This window comes from Notamacropus eugenii, chromosome 1 (assembly GCF_028372415.1).
Source record: "Notamacropus eugenii isolate mMacEug1 chromosome 1, mMacEug1.pri_v2, whole genome shotgun sequence".
Taxonomy (NCBI): Eukaryota; Metazoa; Chordata; class Mammalia; order Diprotodontia; family Macropodidae; genus Notamacropus; species Notamacropus eugenii.
This window is the reverse complement of record NC_092872.1, coordinates 212,189,587-212,201,029: the sequence shown is the minus strand read 5'-3', so window position 1 is coordinate 212,201,029 and position 11,443 is coordinate 212,189,587.

The following is an 11,443-nucleotide window of genomic DNA, read 5'->3' as shown; positions in this document are numbered from 1 at the left end:
ATTTTCTGTCATGTTAATCAGTGTGATAGGTGTGAGATGGTACTTCAGGCTCATTTTAATTATTTGTAATTTAGAGCACTTATATATGACTGTTAATAGCTTTGATTTCTTTCTCTGAATACTGCCTGATCATATCATTTGACCATTTATCAATTGGATAATGGCTCCTACTTTTACAAATTTGGCTCAGTTCTCTATGTATTTGAGAAATGAGACTTTCATCAGAGAAATTTGATGTATATTTTCTCTCCAGTTTCCTGCTTTTTTTCTTATTTTGTCTGCATTGGTTTTGTTTGTGCAAAATCATTTTAATTTTATGTAATCAAAATTATTCATTTTTCCTCCTGTGAACTTCTCTCTCTCTTGTTTTGTCATGAGCTCTTCTCTTATCCATAGATTTGACAGGGAATTTCTTTCATGTTCCCCTAATTACCCCTAATATCACCCTTTATGTCTAAATCACATACCCATTTTGAGCTTATCTTGGTATATGGTGTCAGATATTGCCCTATGCCTAAATTCTGCAAGACTACTTCCCAGTTTTCCCATCAGTTTTTATCAAACAGTAAATTCCTTCTCCAATAGCTGGAATCTTTGTGTTTATGAAACACTAGGCTACTGTGATCATTTCCTTCTATATATTGTGTCCCTAATCTATTTAACTGATTAATCACTCTATTTCTTATCCAGTGCCAAATTGTTTTGATGATTACCACTTTGTAATATAGTTTGAGATCTGATACTGCTAGGCTCACTTTCTTCACACTTTTTTTTTTTTGTGTGTATTCCTTTAAAAGTCTTAACCTTTTGTTTCTCCAGATAATTAAAAAAAAATTAAATTACTTTTTACAGCTCCATAAAGTAATTGTTTGGAAATTTGATTGGTATGGCACTAAATAAATAAATAAATTTAGGTAGTATTTTACCTAAGTAAATAAATTTTAGGTGGTATTTAATAGTCATTTTATTACATTGACTTTGCCTACCCATGAACAATGAATATTTCTTCAGTTATTTAGATCTGTCTTTATTTTTGTGAAATCATCATGTTCTTGTGTTCATATAGTTCCTGTGTATGTCTTGCCAGGTAGACTCCAAAGGATTGTATAGTTAAATAGCTATTTAAATGGAATTTCTCTTTCTACTTCTTCCTACTGGATTTTACTGGTAATATGTAGAAATGCTAATGACTTGTATGGGCTTATTTTATATTCTGCAACTTTACTAAAGTAGTTAATTATTTTGTCTACTTTTTCAGTTGATTTTCCAGGGTTCTCTAAGTATATCATCATATCATCTGTAAAAATGATAGTTTTATTTCTTAATTGCCTATGATTATTTCTTTAATTTCTTTTTCTTGTCTTAATGCTACAGCCAGAATTTCTAATACAATATTGAATAATAATGGTGATAATCAACATTTTTGCTTCACCACTGATCTTATTGGAAAGATTTATAGTTTATTCCTTCTAAGAGAATGCTTGCTCTTGGCTTTAGATAGATACTACTTATCATCTTAAAGAAAATTTTCATTTATTCCTATGATATTTTTGTATTCTTCATAGGAATGGATGTTGTATTTTGTCAAAAGCTTTTTCTGCATTGATTGATTATGATTTTTCTTATTTTGTTATTGATGTAGTCAATTATACTTATAATTTTCCTACTATTGAACCAACACTTTATTCCTGACACAAATCTAGCCTTGTCATAGTGTATCTTTGTGATATATTACCATAGTTTCCTTGCTAGTATTTTATTTGAAATGTTTGCATCAATATTCATTAGGCAAATTGGTTTATAGTTTTCTTTCTCTCTTTTTGCTCTCTCTTTTTTAGGTATCAAAACCATATTTGTGTCATAGAAGGAACTTGGCAGGACTCTTTCTTTACCTTTTAGCCCCCCATACTTTATATAGTATTGAAATTAGTTGCTTTTTAAATGTTTGGTTGAATTTGCTTGTAAACCTGTCTGATCCAGGGGGGTAGGGGAGAGATGTTTCTTAGGGGGCTCATTTGTGGCTTATGCAGTTTCCTTTTCTGAGAGAAGGTTATTTAAGTATTCTATTCCCTCTTTTATTAATCAAGGAAATTTTATTTTGCAAATATTCATCTACTTCCTTTAGACTGTTATTTTTATTGACATATAGTTGGGCAAAATCACTTCTAGTAATTGTTTTAATTTCATCTTTATTGGGTGTGCATTTACACTTTCATTTTTTCATAGTGGTAATTTGGTTTTCTTCTTTCTTTTTTAAAATTACATAAGTCAATGTTTTATCTACTTTAGTGATTTTTAAAAATAAAACTATCTCCTACTTTTATTTACCAATTTAATATTTTTTTAACTTTCAATTTTATTAATCTCTTTTGCTTTTGAGGATTTCCATTTTAGTGTTTAAAGGGAGGTTTTGAATTTGTTCTTTTTCTCATTTTTTTAGTTGCATGCCCAATTCATTATTTTACTCTTTCTCTTTTTTATTGATGTAACTGTTTGGAGACATAAAATTTCCCCTAAATACTACTTTGGCTGCATCTCACAAATTTTGATATGTTCTTTCTTTCATTGTTGTAATTCTCTTCAATGAATTATTAGTAATTTTTATGATTTGTTGCTTATCCCATTCTTTAGGATTAAGTTAATTAGTTTGCAATTAATTTTTAATCTATACTTCAAAGGTGCTTTAATGAATGTAATTTTATTGCATTATGGTTTAAAAAGGGTAAATAGTAGAAATATTTACTACTTTTTCACATTTTTCTGTGATACTTTTATGCCCTAATATATAGTCAATTTTTTTGTGGTGATTCCATATACAGCTGAGAAAAGACATACTCCTTTCTATTCCCATTCAATGTTCTCCAGTGGTCTATTATATTTGACTATTTTATAATTCTATTCATCTTCTCATTTATTTTATGGGTATATTTATCTAGGCCAGAGAAGGGTAAACTGAGGTTTCCCACTAGTATAATAACTAGTTTTTCATTTGACCTTTTCTTCAAGAATCTGAATGCTATGTCGTTTAATGCATAAATGTTCAGTAGTAATATTATTTCATTGTCTATGGGACCTTTTAGCAAAATGTAATTTCCCTGATTATCTTTTTTAATTAGATGTTTTTGCTTTTGCTTTATATGAGATCATTATTGCTGCCCTAGCCTTTTTTTTTTTTTACTTTAGCTGAAGCATAACAGAGTCTTCTCCAATCCCTTATTTTAAGTCTGTGTGTGTCTGTTTCAAGTGTGTCTCTTGTAAGCAAAATATTATTGGCTTCTGGTCTCTAAACCATTCTTCTATGATATTTGTGAAGTTTTCCTTTATACTGTCTTGAAATATGATGTTTAGGCTCTTTTTAAAAAATGACTTTCAGGTAGTTCAATAATTCTTACATTATTTCTCCTCAATATATTTTCCAGGTAAATAGTTTTTCCTATAGCATATTTCCCATTTTATTCTGTTTTTTCAGGCTTTCAACTTTTTTTTTTTTTGTTTCTTGATATCACATAGAGCCATTGGCTTCCACTTGACCAATTCTAATTTTTAAGAAGTTATTTTCTTCAGTGTATTTTTTAGTGCTTCTTTTAAACAAGCTACTAGTTCTCTTTTCACAATTTTCTTGCCTTATTCTCATTTCTTTTCTCAACTTTTCCTCTGTCATTCTTATTTGATTTTTAAAATCTTTTAAAAACCTCTTCTTTAGCTTATCTAGGATTTCTTGGTGAATTTGTTTCCCATCTTATTTTTTCTCTAAGGCTTTGCTTGTAGATATTTTCAAATCATTGTCTTCTTCTGAGTTTGTGTCTTGAGCTTTCCTGTCATGACATTAGATTTTTATGGTCAAGTTTTTTTTTTTTAATTGTCACTCATGTTTTCCAGTTTATTTTTTAACTTTAGACTTTATGTTAGAGATGAGTTCTAGTTACCTTTGGGAATGGGAGGAATGTCTGGCTCAGTCTTCTGACTCTTATGACCTAATGTTTTCACACTGTGAGGTTTATAAGTTTTCAGTGCTTCCAAGCTGGTATGATTTAGGGAGAGGTCTGATCATTGCCCTCATGCTTTTCACCCTTGCTTACCACTGCAACCACTCCTCTTCACCATGAAACTGTAACTTGGCCCTGGGTAGTGGACAATGGAGCTCATAATTGTGCCTGATCCTGATCCTGTGCTCAGTACCAGCACAGGGATCCCTTGAATCTTTTTTTTGATCAGCTGTTCAGTCCTCCTACTGTTTTTGAGCACTGGAACCTCCCAGCATACTGTTGCTACTGCTGCTGCTACCTCCAAGGCTCACAGTTAGTGTTATTTCCTCTGTGCTGTGCTCCCAGCCAGCTCCCACTCCAGTATCCCACTCATTTCCTGTCCTCCTAAACCATCCTAGGCTGGAAAAAATGACACATTGTGAACTTTTTCTTGGTTTTCCCACTCTGAATTCAGTTTGAACAACTTTTGAAAGTTGATTAGAGGGGTATGCTGGGAAAGCTCAGAAAAAAATGCTCATGCCACTCTACCATCTTGACTCTGACCCCCTTTCAACTCCCATCTTTTTTTCACAGGAACTGCTTTAGGCACACTTCCCTCATCCTGTACCTGAGTAGTTAAGCAGTATAATGGATATAGCACTAGGCCTGGAATCAGTATGATCTGAGTTTAAATCCTGCCTTAGACGCTGACTAGCTTTGTACCTCTGGGCAAGGGGTTTGGCACAGTGCCTGGCACTTAATAAACGCTTGTTTCCTTCCTCACCTCTATCTGTGTGGTTGATTTTTTTAATCTAAGTATAGGATTTTATATTGATATCTATTAAATTTCATTTACTACATTTAACTACATTCAACCCACCACTCTAACCTGCCAAGACATTTTTGCATACTGGTTTTGCAATAGCTCTTAGGCTACTATGTGTTAAACACTATTACTAGTTAATGGGAATCCAAAGTCAACAATGAAAGACAACCTGCCCTGAAAGAGTTTATGATCTTTTGAAGAAAACAACATGTAAATATGTAAGTATATAAAGGACAATTTTGTGGAAGAGAGCACTAGTGACTAAAGGGACCAATAAAGGTTTCATATAGATGGTGGTACTTGAGCTGAGTTTTAAAGGAAACAAGAGTCTTAGAGGCATTCTAAACAGGAGGGACATCCAGGGTAAGATGGAGCATTGGGAGTTGGAATTTTATATATGAGGAACAGCAAGATGACCAGTCTGGCTAGAGCATAGCATGCAAGAAGGGGAACACCAATAACAAAATGAGAGAGATAGGTTGAGGCCAGGTTGTAACATGCTTTAAAAGCCACACAGACGAATTTGTATTTAATCTTAAAATCAATAGGGAGCAACTGGGATTTATAGAATAGGGGAGACACACATTTTAGAAAAACCAAGTCAACGGATGAGTGCAGGATGAATGGGAACAGGGAGAGACTTGAGATAGGGAGGCTGGCTAAGGGACTATTAACAATAAAACAGGTGAGAGAAGGTGGCTTAAACAGAGAAGGTGTCTGTGACAATTGAAACAGGGGAACAGACAGAAGAAATGTTGTGGGAGTAGAAGCAACTAAGATTTAGTAAATGATTGGATAGTGGGGTATGGGAAAGTGAGGATTTAAGGATGACAATGAGATCATGGGCTTGGGTAACATAACTGGAAGAATGATGGTACCCTTGACAGAAATAATTAAATTCAGAGTTTTATGGGGGCAGGGGAAGAAAGATAATTAATTTTCTTTTGATCATGTTGAGTTTGAGATTCCTATGGGACATACAATTTTAAATGTCCCATAGACAGTTGGAGATGCTTGACTGAAGTTCAGGAAAGAGATTAGGGCTAGATATGTGGATCTGGGAATCATCTGTATTTAGAGGGTAATTGAACCTAATGGAGTTGATGAGGTCATCAAATGAGAGAGACCAGAGAAAGAAGAGAGGAGCAGAGCTTTGGGTTACACCTCAAATTAGAAGGAATGATACAGATGATGAATCAACAAAGGAAATGGGTAAGGTGAAAATCAGGAGAGAACAGTGTCAGGAAAACTCAGAGATCAAAGAGTATCCAGAATTTGAGAATTATTAACATATCTAAATGCTACAGAGAAGTCAAGGAGGATGAAGATTAAGAAAAAAGCCCAAAATTTGGTGAGTAAGACATCATCATGTCATCTGAAAACTTGATAAACGTTCCTTATATGCCTTCATCAAAATTCCTGAGAAAAAATTGAAGAACACAGAACCAAAGACACATTCTAGGGGGATTCCATTAGAGTCTTATCTCCAAGAAGACTTTGACCCATTTGTGAGTTTTCTTTGGGTTTAGTCATTCAACCAATTCTAAATCTACCTTGTTATCTGTTTATATTATCTAATCTCAAATGTTCCTTCACTAAAGCAAGGCAATCTTTTCTTTTCTCCCTAATTGATTCCTTGTCCCATTATCCTCTGAAGTTGTTTGAAAGTTCTTCTCTGCTATACTTTCCACACCTCCTTCTTCTCCCATTATCTCAGGACCTTATCTTTTATTTTACTGAGAAAATGGAGGCCATTTGCTGTGAATTCCCTTTCTTCCCCTTTCCTTCATCTCAAAATTGAAATCATCCTCTGTGTTTCCTTGAGACTCTGATGATGAAGCAGCCTTTCTCCTTACCAAGGTAAACCCCTTTACATAAGCTCTTCATCCCATTCCCTCCCATCTTTGCCAGCAAATTTCTTCCTCAATTTATCTGCATTCTTTTCATCTTCAGTTTCTCTGTTTATTTGTTCTTTTCCTACTGCTTATAAACATACCCATCTCCTGCATTCTTAAAAAAAATCTTCACAAGTTTCTACCAACCCTTCAATCTATCATTCTATTTTCCTTCCTTTTTAAGCCAGACTCCTAGAAAAAGCTATCTACAATCACTGCCTCCACCTCCTCTCTTCTCACTCCTCTCAGACCTTTGCAATTTGACTTTTAACCTTATCACTTAACTAAAACTACTCTCTACACCCTTTCCTCTCCCGGTTATTGTGACTTTTCTCTCACAAGTTTTCCTCCTCCACCTCTGACCACTCTTTCTCAGTCTCCGTTGGTCATTCTTCATCTATATCATTCCCAATGTTATCTTCATGTAGGCAGCACATGAATTAGAAGGCACCATACTTGCCAGGGTAGAGGAAGCAAAGAAAAAATTCCTTCCTCTTTACCTTCACTCATGGGAAAGAGGAGAGAGAGAGAGAGAGAGAGAGAGAGAGAGAGAGAGAGAGAGAGAGAGAGAGAGAGAGGTGTTTCATGTTCAAAACATAGGAAGAAGGCTATCAAGATGTCTCTTTTTTTAAAGCTTACAGAATGGATGCCCTCTTCCTGCCTCAGGGGTCAATTCTCTTTGACACAGTCACTCCTCGAGGCTGCCATGTTGACCCATGGAACAATAAGGGGATTGCTTTATCATCCGAGGGAAGTTCTGCTCAACTCCATGCATACTTCCAAGCCAACCCCCCACTCCACAGGTGTATAACATTCTCTTGATCTATCAGTCTAGTAACCTTGTCAGGAAAGGAAATGAGGTTAGTTTGGCATGGCCTGCTTCCGATAAAGCCATTCTAGGCTTTTAATGATCCCTACTTCCTTGTCTAAATGCTCATAAAATATAGCTTTAATAATGCATTCTAGAATTTTGTCAAAATTCAAGTCAGGCTCACTTGCATGTTACTGGAAAACTCCACCCTATTTTCTTTTTTGGAAAATATCTGCCCACTTCCAGCTTCAAAGTGCCTCTCATTCCTTCTAGTTTTTCAGAGGTCAATGTCAATGTCTAGTAATTATACCTTTCAGTTCTTTCGGTACTTTTGGATGTAGTTTGTTCAGGTCTAGAGATCTGAACTCATTTGAGAACACCTAGGCCCTCTCTTTCAATCTCTTCACCGACATTGTTTCAAATCCTTGTTAACCATTTGTGTTCAAGCCTTCCTAACGTAAATATCATTGTTTGGACAAACACAGAATTAATAACTGACATTTATGTAGCACATTAAGGTTTGCAAGGGGCTTTACATAAATAATCTTTTCTGTGCCTCACAATGCTTGGTAGTTTAAGTGTGACAGACGTTAATTATTCCCATTTTACAGATGAAGAAACTGAAACCCAGTGAGGATAAATGATCACAAAGTTTGTAAGTGTTAGAGGCAGGATTTGAATTTACCTTCCAGAATGTAGGTCCAGTGCTTTATCCACTGTCCTCCAGTGATAAAGAATCAAAGTTGACTTCTGCTTTCTCTCTGAAAGACGTATTATTATCAATCCATTCACCCTGAACTTTAGTCCTATCCCACTCTTGGTGTTCCTTTTGCCCCTAACATGGATTTAAAAAAAAATTCTTTCTGTTATTCTTAGCATTCATTGCTTGCCTCAGCTCACCCTGAGACCATGTTGACATTTTTATATTCATCTCCAATGACTTAATTTTGCTTTTGTTTGCTAAAAACTTGACTTGTCAATAAGACATTCAATAAATCCATCAGTCTTCCCCCACCACTTATATTTGTTACTTGACTTATTTGTATTTACGTGTTTAGAATTTCATTTTTGTGGACTACCCTCCCTATCTGCCTTCTGCTATGAGGTTTTATGCCATGAAATCTTGTCTTTTTCCTGAACTGTATGAAATGACTCTTCCAAAAATCTTGAGTGTCAGACTTTGCTCAGATTTCTTCTCATCTAACATGAATGTTTTTCACACAGTCTCCACCACTTGCATTCTATAAAAAAAATTCATCTTTATTCAGCTTACTTAGGTCCAGAAAAGCAGTTCCTCTCATTTCCTCTGCATTTTAAAGAATGAAATTACCATTAAGGTTAATCAAGGATTCATTAGCTGCTTTCCATTTGGTACAGTGAAGGTTCTAACACATGAATGAATGAATGAGTAAATGAATGACTTATTAATCCCTTACTGTGGGCAAAGTAGTGTGCCAAGTTCTGGAGGTGCAATTAAAAAAGTAAGACAGTCTCTACTCACAAGAAGTTCACCTTCTAATGAGAGATGAAAATATAAAGATTTCAGCTGCAAGTCAGAGGGTGAGGTCCCATGGTCCTTAGGATGCAGTAATAAAGCAGATGTCAATGCCTCTTTTTAAATGTCATTTCTACTGAGAAAATCGTACCAGTTTTTGATGTCGAATCATTTGACAATGCTAAGGGCCTTTGGTGGAAAGGACTGTGGCCTGTAAACTAGCAGTAGCTTTTGGTGTTGGTTTCAAGTTAACAAACATTTATTAAGTGCTAACTGCTTTTGAGTCACTGTGCTAACTCTGCCACGGTGATGATTCTATCACAGTGATTTCTCCTCTCAGTGATGGCTTCAGGATGCAGGCTGGAAGCAGGATCACTGGTTTAGAGGCCACTGCTATTCCCAAGGTTATTGCCAGGTTCAGAGAAATGGGATGTCTCTGCTTGGGGTCTGAGGAGAGGCGGTGATTTGTGCTGGTGATTTGACTTTCCTGGTATATGTAGCGTACGGTCTCTACCCTAAGGTGCCTTGCTGCCTCAGCTAGGCTAGTTTGCTTATTTCATAGTGAGTGATTGGTTGGCAGTTGGTGGGGATGGCTGGCACCTTCTCCACAGGAGTTGTCAGCAAGTACAAGCTGATAGCAAGTACAGTTAGGTGGATCTGTATGTGATTGAACAAATATGCTTTCATGGAGCTCCCAAGGTTTTAGCCCTTGCATCTCTTTTGTCAACATATTTATCAACTATTTGGAGAAAGAAAATGATGGCATGCTTATGAAATGTGTGTAGGGCAAAAGGCGAGAGAAAGTTTATGTGTTAGATGAAAGAACTGGTTTGCAAAATGAACTTAATAGCCTAGGGAAACAGAACCAAACCAATAAGATAAAATTTAACAGGGGAAAAGGTAAAATCCTGTTCCATGAGTTCAAGAAAGCAATTAAATATATAAAAGATGATCAGAGAACTGGCTGGACAGTAGTTCCCATGAAAAAGACCTGGGGGCTTTTTATTGATTAAAAGCTTAATATTAACTAAGTGTGATTTGGCTGAAAAAAAGTAGTTTAGCACAGCGTAGGAGTAAGCTCCTAATAAATGCTAGTTAACTGAGTGAAAAAAGCTAACGTCATCTGAAGTAATTTTAATAGGAGTCTAATATCCAGGAAAAATAAAGATATTTTCATACTCCAATATACATTGAAGGGTAGCTGTGTTGGGTGGTGCATTGGATAGGACATAGGGCCTGGATGGGGGAAGACCTGAGTTCAGATCCAGCCTCCAGATACTAACTAGCTGTGCTATCCTGGGCAAATCATTTGACTTCTGTTTGCCTCAGTTTCCTCATCTGTAAAATTGACATAATAATTGCACTTTTCTTCTAGGATTGTTGTGAGGATAAAAGGAAATAATAACTATAAAGCACCTGGCACTTAGGAAGTGTTACATAAATGGCATTTATTATTATTATTAAAAATTCAGCAAATATTTATTAAGTACCTATTGTGTTCCAGGCCATCTGCTAGGTACTAGGGAGGATATAAAGACAAAATAGCTTTTGTCTTTAGGGTACTTAAGTTCTACTATTGAGTATAATTGGACCCCTGGTAGACTATTTTCTCTAATTCTGGTTGCCCTCTTAGAAATGGAAATGAATTTGCTAGAGAGCAGTGAGGTTCATATATATGGATATGGGGTGACCAGGATGATGGGAGATATTGAAACAATGTCATACAAAGAATATTTGAAGGAACTGGAGATGTTTAACTTTCAGAAAACAAAAGGTGGTTTAGGGGAGACAGTAGTTGTCCTCTAATATTAAAAAAAAAAAGGCTGTTATGCAGAAAAGTAGGCTCATTTTATATTGATGAAAAGGGGGAAAATAGGATCAATGAGTAAACATTGGAAGGAAGCAAATTTTGGCTCCAATATAAGAAAGAATTTTCCTGTAATTTGAGCTGTCCAACAATGGAATTCGCTGCCTCACAAATTGTCCTTCATCAGTGGAACTTTTGAAGCAAGGGCGGCTGGTTGGACCATCTGTCAGGTGGAACCATCCTGTTATGGACAGGAATATGGTGGGAGATTAGACTAGATAAAATCCAAGGGACTTTCCAGATCTTCACATTCTATGATTCTGTAGATCTCCTGTTTATGGCTTCCTATTCTCTGCCTTTCAGATTAAGTCAGCCTAACTTTAAGACTCTATTGATCCAGTCCCACCCTATGTAATGAAGGTAGCTCTCTGCTATGCCACATCACCTCCTAAAAGTGTATTGCAGGTGCAAATTACTATTATCCATAGAGATAATTGGGTGTCAGAATTAGACTTTGAGTGGAGAAGACCTGGGTTCACATCTCACTTCTGATATTGTCATGGGCTAGTTGGGATCTGTATCAGTTCAGGACCCTTGATATTCATTCTTCAGAGCTCCCCTCAAATTCCAGATACTTTTATTGG